Here is a 22,453-nt window from a genome sequence, read left to right on the forward strand (position 1 = left end):
CTACATTTGGGCTAAATTTTATCCTACAATTCTCCCACATTTTGGTCTAAATTTTGTCTTACATTTTGTCCCGGTTTTTAGTAGAGAATTATGGCAACCCTACTGCTGGGAGATCCAGGTTCAAATCCCCACAGAAGCATGAAACTTGCTGGGTAATCTTTGTGCAGTCGCATTCTCTCCTAGCCTGATACCTCTCACAGGATTGTCATGAGAGTAAAATGAGGAGAAAAAGGATCACATACCTCTCATTGTAGAAAATGTGTGATCAAAGTGTATAACTTTTTTTAAGCTATTAAAAATCAGCTCCAGTTGTGGCAGTTGTTCTTTTTCCCCCTGTTTTATTGAACCATTTCCTGTATTGCTATGTATTTTATATGTATTATCCTATTATCTCTTAGATTGTACACCATAGGCAGGCTTTCTCTTATATATTTATTGTTTATGTACAGTGCTGTGCAAATCTACAGCGCTATATAAATAAATAATAATAATAATAATAATTGTGGCTTTTCTCTTGCTGACAGAGAAAAATACATCAAATCCTTCAGGGGGAAAATTACTTCTCTCATGCTTTCCTGTCTGTATAATAACAGGGCGCTCAAATCACTCACTCCCACAAAATAAATGGTATTCAGCTTTCTGCAGTGCCCAGGGACATTGTTCTGTCTCCCTCCTCCTTTTTCTTTTTGGCATGTACATGGTCTCACTGTAAAAGCACGAACAAGTTTGTCTCCTGCACTTCAGTGTAAACACATGCACCTCAAGAATGTAAACCCAAGGCTTAAAAATATGTCTTCATTGCTACGTTCTTAAAATCTGTACCTTTTAAACCTTGTTAAGCTGTCAGCCCTGGGACATTTTGCATCGTGAAAAAAAAATCCTTGTTTTGCCTGCAGCAAGGAACATGAATGTTGCAATCCTGGCTCCTCCTCCACTGAAGAGAGCATATGAGTACATAGGAGCTCCGATTCCCACAGAGCTGATTGCCTGCCTGTCCTAAGCTCTATACTCCAAACTATGTAGATTTTCCCTTTTGCCTGTGGTTGTTGTTTCCCTCCAATTCACCTTGGTCTCACTTTCTCTCTGGATTTACTGAATTTATTGGAAACATTTTGATTTTACAAACACTGGATTTCATTTTTTTTTTTCTGTCTCAGAAAGTTGACCTGAGCTGACATGGATCAAGTCAGACCTCATTACTCTGTAAGGGTGAGTACTGTGTGGTTTAACTTGTTCTTACAGCTGTCTTTACTTGGGGAGCAGAGGCGTGCTATGTTAATATCTATTTGTGATAGCATTGCATGATTTTCATTTTGCTGACTGCAGAGGAAGAAAACGCTTTGCATGCTCATAATGCACATGTCAAAGCTCTAGAAAAGAGGACAGTATGTGATCATTACCAGTTGGTTGACTTTCCAGTGAAGTGCTAAAAACACCTCAGAACAATAACCTGAAGCTAGTATTGTTCACATAATAATTCTAAAAGGTTGTGTTAACCTGTTCATAACATATGGAAAGCATTGTTTTTTAAAAAGGTACCTATGCACACTAAACATGGCTCGACACCATTTGTCTTACTCCCCTAACCTAGCACCATGAGCTTCAGCTGAACTAAACTTACCCTCTGGGTATCAGACCTTCTTGTTATCACTTATCATCTCTTCCAATACAAAATCTGGAACTAAATCTAGAATCCAGAGTCAGGGGAAGTTACTTTATGGACAACAACTCCCTGAATCCCCCAGCTGAGTGACCTATGTTGGCTAAGGGACTCTTGAACAGGTGGTCAAAAAGGCAACTTTTCAGGCTCCATTCTTTCCTACATGGGCCTCAATTTGTGTTCATCTTCAGAGACCTTCAACCAACTGACGGTAGCTGTATGGTGTCCAACAAAGACCTTGTTGGTCATGCTGCTCTTCCATCTGTCAAATGGTATCCCCCTGGAACTCACCTGGCACCAACTTTGATGACAACTCAGGATGAGGCAATGAACTTTTATATACCTAGCATTTCAGCAAGTAGTAAGGTAGCCTTGAAGGTGGTTTATTTTTGCAGAATTTATCTGGTTTTATTTTAATGCTGCTTCTTCTGTTTTCTCTTGTGATTATTTAATATTTTCATACTGTCATATATAATATTTTCATATTACCCTAAGAGATTTACTGAAGGATGAAAGAGAAATTAAAGACACGTAATCAGTCATCAATAACACCCACCTGTAGAAAATGCAAAATCTTTCTGGGCATTCTTCCATTAATACATATGTGCAATCAGACAGCAACACTATGCCTGCTTGATTCCAGTCAATGAATATGATTGACTTTTGTCCAGTGTTTTCACTTTCAGTACTTGTCTACTTGAAGCGTAAAATCTTGTTCTGAGGTTCTACTCTGTCTGTGTTGAATAAAGTGCAGCTCCAGGAAATGTACCCTTTTCATACTACAACTCCAACAGTCCCCCAATCAGGAGATTTTCCAAGTTCTGGTTACATAAAGTTAATAAATATTAGTGAGAGGATCTTTTCAGAGTTATTCATCAGTCTGTTCACTAATCTGTGTTTTTAGTTTGGGGAGTGTGAGGTTTGTTTCTTCTTGTATTTTGTATTGCTTTTGATGGTACCATTCTTCTTTTTATCGGCATTAAAATTCTATATGGTTATGGTAGTTAACCCAGAAAATTTTATGTTATGAGTGGCACTGGCATACTGATACCATAAGTAAACAAATAAACACACCATTAGAGTTCTAAAGTGGGGTTTAATGAGAATAAGAATACAGAAATGGAAGACAAACCCTGTTGAGAAGGCAAGTACGTGGAATTGTGTGAAATCCTTCCTGAGAATTTTCCTTTGTCTTTTTTGGCTTTCCTCAAATCTACTAATACGTTTCACAGAAGGGAGACCCTTCTGTGAACATGCTTCTTATTTTGCTTGAGGCTATAGTTTGTTGAAACTATACAGAACATTGGTAGCTTGCAGCGTTTTCTTTCCTAACATTGCTTCCTGCATGTTTTTGCCCGCATGGGTGTATACAGGTGCGAACAAGGCAACATTTTTATTATCATGTGAGGAGATTGTGCCCCTGTCTGTTTCACTTATGTATCCATGCACTGACTGGCATACATCCATTTGTTCTATATGGCTTGGAAGGCAAGTGTCATATCTAAAGTATAACCAATGCCAGCTTTCTTTCAGCCAACAAAATTAAAACGTAAGGTATACTACATTTTAAGGGATGTATTCTGTGTTCCATGAGATCTGGGTGGTGCATGCACATTAGAAGTCTCCTGACAGAAACTTGTCATTAAGATTTTAAGGAGATAATTGTTCTGTTTTATTAACCATTTTGTTATTTAAGAGCCTGTCTTTCCCTAATCTTTTCCCAGATGAATTCTTTTTCTTTTTGATGTTCCTTTTACTTGTTCATATGGTCAGATGGTTTTCATGTGGTTAGAAAACTCCAGATTTGATTAGATAATTAATCTGCTTTTTTGAGAACATTTTGAGAGAACATTTTCAACAGTTACAGTTGAAAAGCTGGATAGAAGTGATGCAGATTATTCAATTAAGTTGAATTGAATCTGACATGAAGTCGTTGCTTGGTATCCAATAGCTTGCAATCTGACGTTTGGTTGCCAAAAGCAAAATAGATTAAGTTGGAATAATTGTTGATATGTAAAATAGGTTAAGGGATTACATGTATTCATATTATATTGGGGGCATTTGGTGGCATATTCACTATTCCAGTTGCAAGGAAGGAATTTATTAATAATATCAGCTTTTGAGCTATTTTCACAAGAAATTTAAAAATTGTATTTGAGCTTTTCCCATGTTGCTTGCTGCCAGGTCTTATTACTGCATTATTATTGTGAAACAGAATGTAAAGGGGATATTGGATGTATGTTCTACTTACTGCACAATGACCTTAACAGTCACAAATGGGCATTATCGTCACATTGGCCCCAGGGTTTGTGTTAGCTGTGGTTAAGCCAGAATTGTATAGCAGACAACCAAACAAACTATGCTTTATTCTCCCTGTTCTGGTTTGTTTCTGTTTTTCCTCACCTGCCTCTTTTGTCAGCCCCCATTTTTTCAGGTTGGGCAGCTACAGAAACAAGCCAGACTCCATCAGCTTGTGTGTTTTGAGGCTAGCTAATAAACCATGACTTGTCAGCACACTTGAATTCACACATTACAACAATTCATGTTTCTACAAACTAAACATGCCATTGTTTGTTTCGATGTGTAAAGATGGTTATTGTAGGGCAATAGGCTCACAACCTGAATTGTAATTCACCTCTGGAAAAACACAGAGCACCCTAGCAAATTTTGTTTTCCTCTGAGTAGAGTCCCCACATACACTCCTGGAGTGGCCCACTTCTGAGCTAAACATTGGTGGCAAATCCATGATTTATTCTCTTATTAAATGCCTTGAGGTTTTTTTTTTTTGGAGGAAAGTCTGGTGTAATTCTTTTAAATAGATAAATATATAAATTGAGCTCTAATTGTGCTTTACAGACATACTCATGTGCAACTCATTGTGGTGAATCATGGCTGAGAAATACACTTGAAAGCAATTAGCCAATTACTTCCACTTTGTGTGTAAATGATGAATAAGGGCTAGGTACATTCTAAAGAAATAGCACGAGGAAAGTAGTTTCCCCACCCACGTCATTTTCACATACTGGTTCCTCAGCTACACTTGGTCTTTATTTATTTATTTTGAACTAGCTACACAAAGTAACATCCCAACTAATTTTGACTTTATTCTGTATGAAGGGAGACCATACATATCTTACAGCAGCCCAAAGAGTGAGAGAACCATGTTCATGAAGACAATCATTTTTCAAAGAGGGAGCAACTGTATACATACAGCTTGGGTAGGATAGTGTACAGACACTAGGCTTGCTGTTTGATGATTGTATGGTGGTCGTTGCCTCTCAGTGTTTTGGCTAAGATCAAGTGCAGTGTAACTGGAAGACAGTGTGATTATTTGTATGTGTGATTTTTGTGTTCAGTATTTGTGAATCAGTTGCTTTGGGCCTTTGAAAAATAAAGACAGAACTGGAAGAAATGAACGTTATCAAATGCCGGCATTTTTCTGTCACCTCACTTCATATGGCCTGAAAACATAGGATTTTTCAGTGCAATAAGTTCACATATTCCACTGTAGGTCAAGCAAAGAATATTATTAATAATTTGCATTTGTAAGCCATCAGAATAACCTCCCATAACCAAGATGCTGGGGAACTCTCAACGTCTTCAAGGGCCCCAGCTATTAAGTTCTCAGAGAACCGTCTGGCAAAACTGGGGGGCATTGTTGCAAAAAGGTTAAGTGTTCTCAAGACTTTATATTAATTGTTTCAGAAATTCTTCATTATTTCAGTAATCTTTCATTATTTCAGTAATTCTTATTACAGTTCTGTAGTCATTACTGTAATACTCCATATTACGGAAGGTAATGCTGAGTCTGAAGGACAGGATCGTGACTAAGGCCATGTTGTAAGTTCATGGTGGAAAATGGGGGATTTCCCGATTCACAGAGCATCCATTATGTTTGACTATATAGTGAGCTACATGATACTGTATGATGACGTGCATTATTAATATGTGAATCAGTCTTTACTCTTCTTGGATCTCATTGTCTTTATCCATTCTCTACAAGCAAGTCTCTGGATTGCCACCACAGAATCTGACTCACAAGATTACGAGGAGTATGGAGTAGATTAACCTTGGAGTTCTATCCAATTCTGTTTCTATTAACCTTATTTTGAGAGATGGGTTCCTCTCATTCTGAGCAACATAAAGGCACTCCCTCATCCTAGGACAGATGAGTGGACTACTTCCACCACCCAAGTATGTCTGAGCAGTATATAATATTGTGCAAAGACAGATTGCGTGCCATCACCCATTGGTGTGCTTAATGTCTGGCGCTGATGCCTGATTAAACTGATACCTAATTGTGCCCTGAGCATCCCATCTGTGATTTAATACACCTTCTGAATATAACTATCCAAATGGATCTTGTAGCACCTTTGAGACTGAGGTGCATGCTGACCCAGAGTAACATGACTGTGTCACTGAATTCTTCTGAGGATAAGTACATGGGAGGAGATGTAGCTGTAAATATTGCAAATATAGAATAATGGAGCCAAAGATGGAAAGGATCCCCACCGCCACCTACTCCTACTGCCTCTCAGTGCAAAGTCTGTTGCTAAAGCACCCCAAGTGGTGGCTGTCTAATTCCTATATAAAAACCACAAATGAAGGAGAGCCCTCCATCTTCTGAGGTGGCTTCTTTCTCTGTCAAATAGCTTTTACTGTTTAGATGTTTTTTCTAATTTTTAGTCGGAATCTCTGTTCTTGTAACTTGCGTCCACTCCTTCACATCTCTCCCTCTGGAGCAGCAGAATGCTCCAGCATCTACATGACAGTCCTTCAGATATTTGAAGACAGCTGTCACATCACCTTTCAGTCTTCTCTTCTCGCATCCAGACATATGCAACTGCCTCATAGGACTTTGGTTTCTAGATCTTTTACAAACTTGCTCTCCCTCCTCCAGACACATGCCATTGTCAATCTCCTTCTTAAGGAGAACTAGACACAATATTTCATATGAAGTATAACTAAAGCAGAATAGAGCGGTACTTCCCTTCCCTTGAAGGAGTCAGTTCCCTATACTGAAGGCTAACAGGAGCCATTACAGGAGGATGGGTTGAATAGAATGACAGCTAAAGGCAGATTTCCCATATTTGCAGGCTGAAAAGGGAAGATGTACGTCTAGCATTTATATGGTGGTTGTAACCAGTGTACAGTGGTACCCCGGGATACGAATGCGCCGCCTTACGAAATTTCCGGGTTACGAAAAAAATCCATTTAAAAAAACTGTTCCGGGTTACGAAGGTTTTTTCGGGTTACGAAAAAATTTTTGGTGCTTTTCGGCGCTATTTCACACGAAATCGCGGCTTTTCCCCATTAGCGCCTATGACTTTTTCGGCTTACGAAGTATTCCGGGTTACGAAAGCGGCGGCGGAACGAATTAATTTCGTAACCCGGGGTACCACTGTATAGTTATGGCTGACAACAGGTTTTGGTGTTAGCTCCCTCACAGAAATGAATAGTAGAAGCTGTGCTTTTTTGTTGTTGCTCTGTGCCTTTAAGTCATTTCCAACTTGTGCCGACCCTAAAGTGAACCTATCATGGGGTTTTCTTCACAGGGTTTGTTCAGAGACATTTGGTTATTTCCTTTCCTGTCTGGCTGAGAGAGTGTGACTTGCCCAGTGGGTTTCCATGGCTGAGCGAGAATCAAATCCTAGTCTCCAGATTCATAGTCCAACACTCAAACCACTATGCCTCTCTTGCTCTCACACCTTTTTTAAATTGGGTCCACATTTATTGGGTCCATAAATATGCCAGCATTTTGAGTTAATAGGAAGGTTGATCTTTGGTTTGAATGTACTTGGTTTTGAGGTATAGCTCCAACCATAACATTTTGCTTTAAATCAAAGGTTCTTCTTTTAGGAGAATGCAATTTTAGTGTACATGGGAAATCCCTGTGGCATAGGTTTTGACAGAGGTTTGGCAGGTTTAAAATAGTAAATAGTTACAATTACAGTTCCAAGACCTCCAAGTAGTTAAACACCTCTTGGTTATACTTTTTTAAAAAAAATAACTCTGTGTTTCTTGATATTGAAAAGTAACTAAATCACTACTTTTAGTTACTTTTTAAAAGCCCTCAGAAACCTACAAATTGCTGGCCTGCAGTATCCATACTTTATAATTTAAAAAACTAAAACATAGCTATACCACAAAAGGAATAGACAGAGGATGGGAGGAATCTTTCAAGAGTACTTTAATTTTGTATTCCTGCCTGGCAGAAGGTCAGACTGAATGACTGACTAAGATTCTATTATTCTATGAGTGAAGTAATCCTTCATTTTGTTGCAAATGTAGTGTAATTTATTTTAGAAAAATAATTAATTACAAGTGATACATTCTTTCTGATTACAGTGTGCCCACCCTATCTGTGCGCTTGCTATCCATGGCTTTAAGCTTATGCAGATGGCAAGTCCCAGATGTTACAATGGCACATGTGGGAGCATTTGGCAATTGAAACAAATGGAACTTAAGGTCCTGTGTTTTTTGCCATATGTGGGGGGGGGAGGGAATCCAGAATGGATCCTCCTGTATACAAAGGGCCCACTGTAGTTACTTCCAAACAGTGGTTTTGATATGACAGCTGCAAAGGAACTTGGAAGGCTGGAAATGCCCATTCTACATTGCAGACCACAGAGTGGTAGGTATCAGTAAAATATTGCTTCCTAAGTACCCTTGGAAATAAGATCACTCTTATAGAATCATGGAATCATAGAGTTGGAAGAGACCACAAGGGCCATCCAGTCCAACCCCCTGCCATGCAGGAAATCTAAATCAGAGCATCCCTGACAGATGGCCATCCAGCCATTGCTTAAAGACCTCCAAGGAAGGAGACTCCACTACACTCTGAGGGAATTTGTTCCACTGTCAAACAGCCCTTACTCTCAGGAAGTTCCTCCTAATGTTGAGGTGGAATCTCTTTCCCTGGAGCTTGCATCCATTGTTCTGCGTTCTAGTCTCTAGAGCAGCAGAAAACAAGCTTGCTCCCTCCTCAATATGACATCCCTTCAAATATTTAAACAGGCTATCATATCACCTCTTAACCTTCTCTTCTCCAGGCTAAACATACCCAACTCCCTAAGGCGTTATGATCCCTGGGGTCCAAGCAGCCAAATAGCCACCCTGTTCTTGGCCCTTAGTCCCAGTGGATCCCTTAATTTCCCCTAGAGTATCCTGGGTTTCTGTTCCCGCTCCCTGCTGAGCTAAATGTGACCCCTTGAGATCCTCTAGTCAAGCTGCCACCACCCAGTGAATCTACAATCTACAATGTACAATGAACTCCCCTTAGCACACACTGGGACTTGCTAGGGACTTAAGTTCCTTCCCTTGCTAACCTGAGCAAACACAACCAAGCTAAGGCATGTGTATAGGAGTACAGAGACAGCAGATACTTTTAAAGAAAGGTATTTATTCTAACTAGACAGAATAGGGCAATAATAACAATAAGCCTCATTTTATTGGAGGCTTTGAAGAAATGAATCACATAAAATCACTGATCCCATTCTGAATACAGTAACTTAGGTCCGATATTGGCCATTTTTATGCTGTTTTTCCCCCCAATAGGGGAGGATGACAGATGGGCTCAGGGCCACCCCCTGGATCATGTTCAATTTGTAGCCTGTACTTTTCCCACCACTGTGAAGGGGAAGAAAAGAAGACTCCAGCTGCAACAACTCCCTTTGTCACAGCCACTCTCTGTTTTCCTCTTTTGTTTCTGAGTAGAAGATAAGGAATATATTTGACCCAGCTGCTAGAAAGTGTGGGGTTTTGCAATTGGGAATCATGAAGTTTTCCAGATGTTGTTGAACTGCAGCTTTAAGCATTCTTCACTATGAACTATACTGTCTAGAGGAGGGAGCTGTCATTCAACAACACACAATTCCCACTCCTAATGTAAAATCTCACAGAATCAAACGATGTGCATGGGGTGAGGATTTGCTATGAATAACTATAATAATGAATATACATTCATCCCATTTATCTCTATGGCTTAGGAATATTTTTAAAAAGTATGCTTCCATATGGTTACAATGCAGATGAAACTATTCAAGAACTACAATGCCCTTCTCAATATGAAGTGAGAAAATTGGTGAGTCAGATTGGAAGAGTGATGCCAGTACAGGTCCAGTTTTTTTTGTCTAGAATATACATATGCTAGGTTTCTGTCATAGATCATTCACTAAAGGCACACAAGCCTGCCAAAGTTTAGCTACCAACAACACAGAATCCACTGAAAAATTCTATATACAGAAATTTGTACATCTCATTTGTAACCGAGTTACTTCCATTTGTAACAGACAAGGAGAAGGAGAGTTTAATATATTACAAGATTTGGTTCACTGAAATCTATGAAAAATGAGGGGCTGATAATCAAACAGTAAAAGGAAGAGAAAGAAAAATGGACGAGAAAAAGGCAAACAGGAGATGCAGGGTGGAAAAGCAAAAAGAGAACACAAAGTATAAACAGTGAAAAAAGGGGATTTGGACACTGGAAAGGCCATTTTATAGGGAAGCTTGTCAATTTGTTTAAAATCATAGGTGTTATTATAACACAACTATGCTTTTAAAGGTACTCATTTGCCTTCATAGCACAAGGAGAGCAATAGTTTGTCATGTCCAGCTGTTCATCAACAGTATCTTTATGTGCTTTCCAGCATGTAATCCCTTCATTTTCAAAAGGGCATCATGTTAATTGTTCACAGACAGATGAACATACACTTTTATGTATTATGGAGAGGTTTGGCTGGAATGGATCCAGAATAATGAATGAAGCAGATTGCTCTGGTTCTGGCTGACCTCTCTTTATTATTACTTATTGCTCCATCAGTTTGTCTGTTATATGAAATCACTGATAAGCAAAGGAATTGTTCTGCTCTTTCACCTCACAACTAACAATATTGACTAAGACTGTTACGAAGACAAATCTTACCATAGTGTACTTCAAGTGTTTGGCTACAACTACAATAATCCAATGCCAGCAGGATCCTGATGGATGTGGGGTTGGAAGAGGCTGTGCCATGGAAATCTTCCAGCATTGGGGTAGATATTTTTCTAGTTTAAAGTTGTCCAGAACAAAACTAACAGAACCATCCCATATTGATACCAGGATCTGTGCTGTCCAGTTCTGCCAGGATCTAAGGGGCGGCCTGCTGCCACCCCTTTCAGTGCCAGATTGGGACTGCGGCAACTACATGCTGCAGCCCTGATCTGGCCTTTCCATGGGACAAAAAGGACCCACAAAAAGCAGTGCCAGAGGAGCACTGTGATGCTGCCCGCTGTGGTGTGGGGCACGCAGTGTCATGCCTACATGGGGCGGATTCAGGGCATGCGTCGTGTGGATGCCATGCCTCCACTCCACCCTGATGCCAGCCTTTATGGCCGGTCTGTTGAGGCTGTTTGTTACACCTGGGGAGCCGAGCCACCAAGATGCTTCAGGAAACATCTACAGTCCCTCACTTGTGGCTATGCTGATTTGCGTTCTGGACATTATGGTCCCAAAACAGCCCATGATATAAATGGTTGATTAGTCCTCCCCACACTTTCTTCTGGAACATTTGAAAAGGTCAGCTCTAATTTTCCTAAAAGATTGAGATGAAAGATTTGAGATTTATCACACAACACATTCACAACACATTCAGAAATTGGCCCAAAACACAAAACATTCTGAGTTTAGTTTTAATTAGAAACAAACAAACAAACCATAGTTGGCTGAAAGTGAATAAATAATGTTTCTAGATTATCAGTGGCAAAAATTCCATAAGGATGGCTTATATTTACTGTGCTAGATCTAGATTTTTCTAATATTAAGAGATGGGAGTTCAGCCCAGAGCCAGGGGCTAAAATTTACTCCATGTTAATTTATATGGCACCTAACAGTATGCTCTTACTTGGAAATGTTGCTGTTTTGAACTACAACTTCTTGAATCTCCCAGCCAGCCTGACAAATAACTTTTCTAAGCTCTCCTATTATCCTGTTTGGATGAATTTAGTGTTTATGTGCATGATGTAACAAACAAGAGTCAGACAAGGAAACATTCTTGGAATTGGAGCTATACACTAAGAGCATTGTATTTACATAATAGTTCCTCAACTGAAGTTCCAGTAGAAGCCTGTTTAATGTAGCAGTGGCTGCTTTTGATGCCCAGCTTTGTGTTGCTGAGGCTCCATAGATAACTATTCAGGTCAATTGGGATGGTTGTTTTGGCACAGTGTAGGTGGGAAGTTGTTTGAACTAGGAAAGTAAACTGAATGAGAGGGGTTCTTGGGCCCTTTCACACTTTCACAATTATTCAACCTCCATGGGAATATTCGATGGAAACTTGGGATTTGGAGTTTAAGGGGGAGTTGTTTACAAAATTTTAGCCAGAGAGCTCTAGGGTTTCACAGAACTATGCCTTGTCTATAACACGCTGAGCATTAAGAATCTGAGAACAGCTGGAGAGCAGACTAAGGCCTGTATCACACAGAGGCTTACCATCAGCAAAACTTTCCTGAAGCGTGTAGGTGTGATAGCCGGTTGCACTTCTAAATTGTCATTGAGGCATCCCACTTCTCTCCTGTCCTCAAAGCGTTCGTGGAGTAGTCATTTCTTGAATAACAGAAGTTCCCTTTATTCAAGAAATGGCTGCTCCACAAACGCTTTGAGGAGAGAAGTGGGATGCCTCAATGACAATTTAGAAGTGCGACCAGCTATCACACCTTCACACTTCAGGAACATTTCAGGAATGTTTTGCTGACATTTTAGCAACGGTAAGTGCCTCCGTGAGATAATCCCTAAGATCCTTATTGCATTACAAATGTAAAATGAGAGGTAGTGAGATAGAAGCGGCTTTCTGCTTATCTTGCCACATAACATCATAGTACTTCTGTTCTCCCTCTAGAGGGAAATGATAGTAAAAGCATGGCTTTTGCCAAACAGATTTTTCCAGCAGGACAAAAGGCACACTTTTACAATTATCTCCATCAGCCATATAACAGAAATGCTTCAAAGGCATATGGAGAGGTAATCAGAAAGCCGTTTCTGTCTTGCTGCCTCTCATCTTACTTTTGTAATGTGATAAGGCTGTATAGGCCTGTCCTAGCCAACATCACAAAGTGGCAGTGGTCAACCAGTTGCCTGTGGGATGTTCACAAACAGGGCATGAGTGCAACAGCACCCTCTTTCTCACATTCATTCGCAACCAGTACACAAAAGCCTACTGCCTCTGATGCTGAAGGAGATACAAAGATGTCCTGACTATTAGCCATTTACAGTTCTAATGTCCATGGATTTGTCCAGTCTCTCTTTAAAGCCATCTTGTAACAGTAAATTTTGCAGTTTACTTTTGTGTTGTGTGAAGAGATATTTTCTTCTAATCCCACACCACAAATTACACTCCATTGTGCTGAAATAAATAATAGTTCAGAAATTAGGACTACCTTTTTTGTGAATTGTTTGTCTGACTGCTGAAAGCAAATTCCAAAGCCAGGATTGTTTCATTTTGTGATCAGCGTAGGCAAGTATCTAATATGCTAGGCTGGTGGATCTTGAGGTTCTAATGAAGAAAAGAAAGAGTAAAACCCACAAGACAGAAGTCTTTTACATTTTAAACAAACACAATTTATACAGATGGGCTATTTTGAACCAAAGGGACCAGTGAACTTTTGTTCAAATCACTGAACCTTTGCTCAAATCACTAAACCTATGCTCAAAGCATTGAACCTTTGCTCAAAGCATGTCATCCAAAACATTTCTTACTTGTTTCAGAAAATGTTTGCTAGGGAAAAGTATTCACCATTCTTTAAACAGAAGATGGTGATAGCTGCAAAGGAAATGAAAGGAGGTCAGAAAGATTTCAGGAGATATATTGCATCCAATTTTTTAAATATTTTGGAAAGAAGACGAAAATCACAAAATTGTAAACAGCTTCTGGTCACTTTCTTTGCTAACAAGAAAAGGTGATTGTGAAGCTGTGGCCTTGCTCCATGTTTCATCAACACAAAGTGCTTCCTGTGGTCATTCAGAAATTTGAAAATGCATTTCATTACCCAATCTCTTTATGAACATTTTTCGGAGACCTGGAGACAAGTTCATTATTGCCTGGGACATATTAGCCCCCAACACATTCTGTACCTCTAGTATTTTAAAAAGACTAAGAACTATTTTTTTTTTACTTGTACTCAAAATGCCTTTCCTTTTCTGGAGCTCCTTTATTTGTTTTGAAGAAATATAGTAATGTCAATATCACTTTGTTACTTTTGTTAATGAAAGAGACTTAGCAAGCCAGTTTGGTGGGTCCTGAAGCCAATTTCTGTCTTCTGGGGGGCTAAACAGACTGAATAAAAGGGCCAAGCAATGAAACTGGAAGTTCAGGTTTTGAAGAGTATGCTGATAGGATCATTTTTGATAAGAATTCTGACCAGCAAAAGTGGTTTTGGAGGACCTCATGTGAAATCCAAACAACTCACAAGTTTAAACAAAAACCATTTGACTTAATGCCAGAATGCTTACATTGACTTTGGATGTTATTGCCAGATATTTTGAGACAGGCTAACCTAAAAGCCAAACCAAATCACCTCAGATCTAAATATCCTATGCAAGACTAAGGCCCGTTCCGCACAGGCACCCTAGTATGTGCTTGGCACGTACTAGGGTTAGGAAGGGGCGTCCTTTCCAGATGCCCCTAACCCTAGTACATGCTGAGCACATACAAAATGGCGGTGCCCATTCTACATGGGCGCCGCCATCTTGACGTAGCAGACGCTTAGTGTCTGCACGTCTTGGCGCGCTAATGATGCTGTAAGTGCGCCTTTGGCGCCTTGCGGCATCATTAGCATGCCGCAAAAAGAACCTGCTTTTTGCAGCTTCTTTTTGCTGCTCGGAGGAGTTGAGCGGTTTGGCCACTGAGGCTCGTCTGCGCAGCAAATGAGGGCGCTTTGCAGACTGCCCTTTTGGGCGGTCTGTAAAGCGCCTAAGTGACATGTGGAAGATACATATACAGACTCTTAACATATATATTTTTGTTTAACTGATATGTATATGATTTTTAGTAGCTATATGCTGAGCAGACAAGGGCCTTCATTTCTCCACAGCAGATTAGGAGCAGCTTCTCAAGGTATCAGAAGCTACTAAGTCAAGCAATAAGCTATAGGCAACTATTGTTGGTCATTAGCAGTCCAAAATTAAGAGGGTGAGAGCATCCCTGAGAAGTTGGGAAAAGCAAGCCAGATAGATGAGTTAAAGAAGAATCAGAATCCACCTCCCAGGAATCAAAGCCATGTCTTGTAGCTTTAGCAAATATGTCTCTACAATAGAAATGTACGAACATTGCTTTCTGCACCCAAACTTCATTTGCAGTTTGATTTTTCTACAGAAGCTGATTGTTGAACTATAAGATGAGGCAGCTGCAACTGAGCTGCAGCTCCGTTGAGCTGAGCCTGCACAAGGCTGCTCCTCAGATGCTCTCATGCTTAGCTTAGCCAGGTCTGCTGCCATCTCAGAGGACAGCCACTCTGATAGTCTTTAGGGCTGAAGGGTGGGGTATAAGTGCCATAAATAAATAAATAAATAAATAAAAGCAGGCCCAAAAGGCATGGACCAAATAAAGTGGTTGCCGACCAATTTGGGGGCATGGCGTTTACATGACACACACTCTCAAAGTGGCCAGAAGCCACTCTGAGGCTGCGCTAAGGGGGTATAAGCCAGACCTTTAAGGAACAGAAATAATCCAGCTCCTGGTGTAACAGAAATTTCAGGAAACATAAAATTCTAGGCTTGGCAGAGCAAAGAATTAACAGAGAACCTGGTAATTTGAAAATCCATAAGTTTATTTCCAATTGTCGACAAAGGAAACATGAACTCAGTGGAATTCAAGTTCCAAAAAGCTGAGGCCCCGATCAGGACAAAATGGCCTAATTTTATAGTTAATTACACAAAGAACCTCCTTCATCACATCTCATTGGCTAATTACAATTTAAACATACAGAATTCTTACAATCAGGACAGAGATATATGCATATATTAAAACTGTACTTTCCACCATTTACTCCTCCCCTAGGAATTCAGCAGCCTTCAGTAACCTCCAACAGTTGTATTTTCTTATCAAAGTTGTATATGTTATGTCTGTTCTGCTGGTGCCAGGTCACAATGCACTCATCATGCCTTTTCTCTAATTTTCAAGCCTCATTTTAAAACTATTTTTCTTTTAACCAAAGTGACTCCATCTTTCTATAGCTTTTTATTATAACTGGAAAATTATCCCACTTCACTGGCAGTGGCTAGTTTGGGATTGTGGCAGTAGCCTGCTTTGGAAGTGGTTAATGCAGTCTCCACGATCCTGGTGTGATCATGGATGGAGTAGCTGGAGGCCACTCCTATGGGGTCTTCTGCATCGTGCCAATGCTATGTGGACAAAGCAGACAGTCCCATAGGAGCATCCTTCTAAAGTGGGCCACCACTGCCATCCCAAACCAGCACCTCCAGGAGCTGGTTTATTCCCGCTCCTTAAAGGATTTGCCTTTACCCACTTAGCACAGCCTCAGAGTGGCTTTCAGCTACTTTACGGACATGCCTCATGTAAGCACCATGCCCCCAAAGCAGCCAGAAGCCACTTTATTTGGCCTGTGCATTTTGGGCCGTAGTTGGCTTTTCCCTCCACTGATCACTTTGGCTTTGATTCTTGTGACCCCACTCTCCACCCAACTAAACCTAGTGGATACGAGCCGCTACTAGGCTTGGGACATCTACTTAGCTGAGATGAGGGATGCTATTAGCAAAGTCCTGCCTGCTTATGAGAATGCAATCTGCTACCTCCTGGAATTTCTTATAGAATGAGTTCAAACCTTTGACAGATGTGGGAGAGGCAAATTCCAACCTCTATTCCAACAAAGCTATTTATCAACAGCAGAGTTCCACTAAAGGATTTCTTATCAAATGCTTAGAGAAACTGAATAGACAAATGGTGGGTCAGGTTAATTTATTTTAAAAAAAAAAATAATGATATTGTGTAAGTAATCTTGAGCTGATAAAGATCCTATGATTCTTTCCAGCAGCTTGCATACTCCAATAACAGAATCTTATGTTCATGGGAATGTCTTGGGGGTTATCCAGAAGAAAAACAGTTTTGTCTCCCAATGAAAAGTAAAGGAGTGAAACAACATATTCAGAAATCACCTGTCCATCAACTGTAGAAAGAGTTGATATAGTGCAGTGCTGGGTGCTGAACTGGGAGCCTGGGAGACCAGGGTTATATTCCTCACCCTGCCATGGAAATGCACTGGGTGATCCTTGGCAAGTCATACTGTTTCGATCTCCTAATAGGTTGCCAGTGAGGAACCTCGTCTGAATAAATCTTGCCAAGAAAACCTTTTGACAGGGTTGCCATAAGTTGGAATTGAGTTGAGGGCACGTAATGACAACAACGGAAGCACTAAGATATTGGGGAAGAGTGCCCACCCCATCAAAACATGTTAAAAAATGTGTTTGTTGTTTGTTTGTAAATTAGATTGATTTGAAACATTGTCCTTCACAAGAATTGGAGGGGGAGTGTGGTTTGGGCAGGATCAGTCATATTTTAGAAAGGGAGAAAGTATCTTTTGTGGATTAATGCAAAGAAAACCTATTCCTATATGGCTTCTGCACTTGGCTGTGGGGATTTTGCCTGACTGGCCAGAGATTTTAAGAAAAAGATGGGTGCTCTCCATTTTGTATCATGGTAGTTTTCTAAGCACTTAGTTTTTTAAAACTGTGATCATTAAAAAAAATGAGAATGCAGAAAGCATACTTCACACTAAACAGTTTCCTCCTACGTATCCTCCTCTATATACACCCTGGATGTATATAGTGATTTGCACAGTATACCATTTTTCAGGGACTGGTTTAACTCAGAATAGCATTTCTGTGTTTGTAGGGCTACTTCATGTGCTACATTTTACCCATACATTTAAAACAGGTCAAATGTTAATGCAGCAAACGTGTACCATACAGCTCCTCAAGAAACTATTACTGGATTGAGCTTTCTTTCATTGGATACATGGTGCCTAAGCTTGGCATGCTTCTGTATAATTTGTCAAGTGATCTTCAAATCATCGCATGCAACCTGTAAGTTGGCAGTCCACAACAAATATGCCTCATAGCATGCAGAGTCTCTATTCAATTTTATTTTATGAAAATACAAACAAGAGCCAGTACAATACATGAGGTATAAGGGAGCTTCTGAAATTTAAGATTGAAAATTCACGCACATTAGTGACCTAAGGGTGATCCAGAATAGTAGGAATGCAGAAAGTATTATTTCTTTGGCCACATAAACAAGGTTTGTTTATTCTGGAGAATATCTCTACATGACAATTCCAGGAGAATTCCAGATGATGTAAATTAATATCATTTCCCTAATCAACAGCTGCTGGTAGGGTTTTTGTTTGTTTGTTTTGGCTGACCAAATTGAGACCATTGGTTGGAAAAGCACATTTGGAATTTGATTTGTTTGTGTGTTTGTTTAATATACAAAATATGGTTGAGCAATCAATTGCGGGTGCCAGCTTTGATATACACATACAAGTCTACAGTTAATGTTTGTCTCTCTGCACATTATTAAAATGATGTAACATTAAGAGCAGCAAGTGTTTTTTGGGGTTGTGGAGGCTTTGCAACAAGTTATGTAGTGAGTTACATTTTAAAAAGTAACCATCTCAGCTTTGCACTAATTTGTGGATCAGAATTTAGTCTTCGCCCAGCTTTTGTATTTCCAGGGTGTCACAAAACAGTTTGGGCTAAAGAACATACCAAAATGTGCTTTTAAATGTGTGCACTATGTCATTAAAAATATATATGTTTTAATGCTCATTTTTGTGTAGATGTATATATGTTTAAATTAGAGATTAATATAGAGATTGGATAAGATTTGTGCCTGAATACGTGCAGAAATTACATATATCTATTCATCCCTAGCGAGGATCTATGTCAAGCACATGACAAGTCCCTTCAAGATTGGGAGATACAGGTGCAAATATTGTGCATGTTTATAACATAATTATCTCAAGTAGGAAATCTTGATGGACCTCTGTAACAGTGTTCAAAGATGAGAGAAGGGGGGAAAGCAAAATATTTTGTCACTTCATTACTGTACCTTGAACACTGTGATATAGAAGAATGAACCTTGATGTGCCTGTTCCACCTCAAACTGTAAACTGCATGAATAAATCAAACCCTTTTTTCAAAAAGTCCAGGAATGAACTAAGCCCTCCTAAAATTGCTATTGTTGCTGTTGTTATGTGCCTTCAGGTTGCCCCCAACTTATGGGGCGGGGGTGGGAGTCAGACAAGATTTGTTCTGAGTGGTTTGACATGGTCTTCCTCTAAGTCTGAGTGATTGCTTAAATGGGACCCTAGTCTCCCAGAGCCCAAAACTCAAACCACAACAACACCACAATATTTTGTCTTATTCATATATGTTGTGAAGGAGGGAAGGAGCCTTCCCAGATCACTAGTTTGTTAGCACAAAACTGTGCTTTTAAATAGAGCAAACAATACCTGAGAATTATCTAGCTGGAATCTTGGGCAATATGAGATGTCTATGAGTCAGAACTAAGATCCACTGAGTAATAGCTGGACAAGTAATACCAGAGAATTGCAGACAGAAAGCCAAGGGAGACGCCACCTTTGCTCTAACCAGAAAGGCAAGAAAGTAATTATTTTCTCTCGTGATCAGTTGGCATTCTTTCTGGGCAAGGAAAGGAAATTACTTGGTAACTCCTCCTGATATATCTTTCCTACCAAACTGCCTAGCAAGAAAGAAGAGTAATGTAATGAGGCAACACCTTAGGTATCATTCAGTGTAAACATCTAATGTGAACTTTTTCACTGTATTTCATAGGAAATCACAATGAATGATGGGGTAAAAAGAGGAGGGAGGCTTTAACATTTGAAAACCAATTAATTTAATTTGAACAAGTATCACTTTATATCAGGCTTCCCCAGGCTGGTGCCCTCCAGCCTGTTGAAAGTTGTAGTTCTATTGGCCTGGCAGTTCTAAGAGTTTTAGTAAAACACATCTTGAGAATACCACATTGAGGAAGGTTTTGATAAATTACTCCTGTCAAAGAACCAAAGTGCTTCTGTACTGAGTGAACATTGTGCTGTGTATTTTCTAGAATTCTTCTTAACTGTCTTTCACCTGGATTCACCTGGTTCTCAATGTTTCTGAACTGAGCTTATAAATAGTAATCTTTCATTGTGATGTTATTTATATGTATATTTATAGACTTTGAAGGAAGAATGGGAAACAAACGTTTGGATGTGTATAAATGACCACTTAACCTCAGTAGCATTCCTGCACTGGATAACACCCAATGCAGGGGGGGGGGGCTTCTGGGGATGTGGGACTTCTGGTGGGGTTTCCAGGGCAGGGGTTGCATGGGAGCATCAGTGTGGACCGAAAAGGTGTCTGCATGGGTTGGAGAGGCACCCGTAAGGGCTGGAACGGCACTCCTGTGTGCTAGATCACCAGCCCTGAGGGTCGGAGCGGCTCCCGCGCAGCCCTGAGTGGCACCTGCTTGGCCGTGAGAGGTGATCGAGTTGCACTTGCATGGTCCCAAGAGCAGCCATGCAACCGTGAGGAGCGACTGTGGGCAGCAAAGCAACAACCTTGGGCTAAAGCAAAACCCTGTGGAGGGCGAAGAACCAATCAGGTGTCACCCTCCAGTGCGGTCTTCACCCCCTCCCCCAACTCCACTGCCCCAATGATGCTACTGCCTGAACTATTCAGGAAATCCATTTGGGGATTTACTTGTTTGGTTTTTGCAGGTAAATGTTCTAATCTGAACACAAAACCATCTTTTAACAATCTTGGGTGGACAATGTATACCCAGTTCAGGATGTTCCAACAGACCTGGGTTGTATCAAAGAATGGATCTTCTTCGAACATTGCATCACATAGCTATACAAAACATGATATATAAAAGATGGCAATTTCAAAATGAAGATGATCAATTTAAGTTCAGATTCCTTTGTGTGATTTATGTCTTTCAATACAGCTGAATTGCACTTGCAATACAATTCGTGGGAATATTGCATGGAGATAAACATTGTACCACTACTATAAATGATCAAGTTTTCATTGGCATATCACTGTGTTCTTATTTTATTATTATGTATTTTCATTTTCATTGTTCTTAATCCCATTTTTATTTTTTTTATGCAAAATGTTTTTATGTTGCCATTTTCTCTGAATTTTTCTGTATTTACTTCCCACTGTTCTACCTTTAATGTAAAATTTAAAACACCCAGCACCTAGCTTTTTAAAACTGGTGAGATAGCTCCTGAGGGCAACATGAAAAAATAACAATAGAGGTTGAGTCTCCCTTATCTAGAATTCCAAAACTTGAAATAGTCCAAAACCCAACACTTTTGTCATGTCCTGCTGAGATAGCGACACCTTTGCTTTTTGATGGTTTAATGTACACAAACTTTTGTTTCATGCACAAAATTACTGTAATTAAAATATTGTATAAAATTACCTTCAGGCTATGTGTATAAGGCATATATAAAGCATAAATTAATTTTGCCTTTAGACTTCACACACACACACACACACACACACACACACACACACACGAAAATACAGGTATTCCAAAATCCATACAAAATCTCAAATCCAAAACCCTTTTTGTCCCAAGCATTTTGGATAAGGGAGACTCAACCTGTACATGGTTGTAGATATATTTATATTTATTTTAAAATACATTTTTGTTGACTGAATTAAAACACTTTGTTGATTCTTAAGGTACTTGAGGAAAAGTTTTAATGACAAAACACTCAGAACCACAAATATAAATGATTGGCAACAGTTTAAAACTAGGGATTAAAGTTCTAGTTAGAACAGGTTCCATGAAAGGAGGTAAAGACGTTGGGTGGAGAGTTCCTTTGAGACATCCATTATTTGTGCCACATCTTCTCTGTGGGTTTTATATAATACATTTACAGATACTTTTAAAAGACATCACTGTGTGTGCATATTACACAAAATCTTCCAAAGGTTTGCTAAAGGATGAGTTAGTTCTTACTCCTGATCAGGACTTGCTGATGTGGCAAATCAGTGACACACGCCTTCCAATTGTCCCAGTTTAGCAGGGATGGCCCTGATTAATCCTTTGCCATCCCATTTCTTCAGTGCCTTCCAAAATGTCCCAGTTTCTCACTCCTTCTCCCACTTTCTCCCTTCTCCTCGGCTTACTTCAGTTGCTGCGAACTCAGATCATAGTGCAAAAATTGTTTGCATTCAGTTAATTCAGCTGTAGGGAGAGGAGAAGAGAAGAGAGGAATAGTATAATTTGGGAATCGAGTTCTAGTTAGGATAACAAGTCCTTTGAAAATAGGCAAAGAAGTTGGGTGCATCACTCCCTTTGAGACATGTTGTGTTTTGTGCCACATCTTTTCTGAGTGCTATTGTTGACCAACATATTCTATAAATAGTAAACACTATAAATGAAACTTTAGTAGCATGGGAACAGAAAAAATGGTTTGAGGTTTCACATCATATTACTGATTTGCAACACTAGCAAGTTCTGATCAGGAATAAGAACTGACTCACCCTTTTGAAAACTTTCTGAAGATTTTGTGCAATATGCGCACATGTTGTTCATGTGTTTATAAAGTATCTGTCTGTGTATCATATAAAACCCACAGAGCCAGCTTTTCATATTTGCAGTAGCTAATTGTAACACTAATCCATATTTCAATGTTTTGATTTGGCAACCATTGGAACACTTTGACCCAATATCAATTTTCAAATGGTCTGTTAAGACAAAACCTAAAAGAGACACT

The 22,453-nt window shown here is 39.7% G+C and overlaps 1 protein-coding gene across 3 annotated transcripts in view; it reads left to right on the forward strand.

Annotated features, from left to right (window-relative positions):
* The first annotated feature begins 968 nt into the window (after positions 1 to 968).
* The window catches only part of PRLR (prolactin receptor), a 112,839-nt gene continuing 91,354 nt past the window's right edge, over positions 969 to 22,453 (forward strand). For 2 of the 3 annotated variants that reach the window (XM_042451519.1, XM_042451521.1), the window contains exon 1: positions 969 to 1,209. The gene's annotated coding sequence lies outside the window, so the exon portion shown is untranslated. The remainder of the gene's footprint in view (positions 1,210 to 22,453) is intronic. The other variant, XM_042451520.1, reaches the window with a different exon arrangement.

This window comes from Sceloporus undulatus, chromosome 2 (genome assembly GCF_019175285.1).
Source record: "Sceloporus undulatus isolate JIND9_A2432 ecotype Alabama chromosome 2, SceUnd_v1.1, whole genome shotgun sequence".
NCBI classification, from domain to species: Eukaryota; Metazoa; Chordata; class Lepidosauria; order Squamata; family Phrynosomatidae; genus Sceloporus; species Sceloporus undulatus.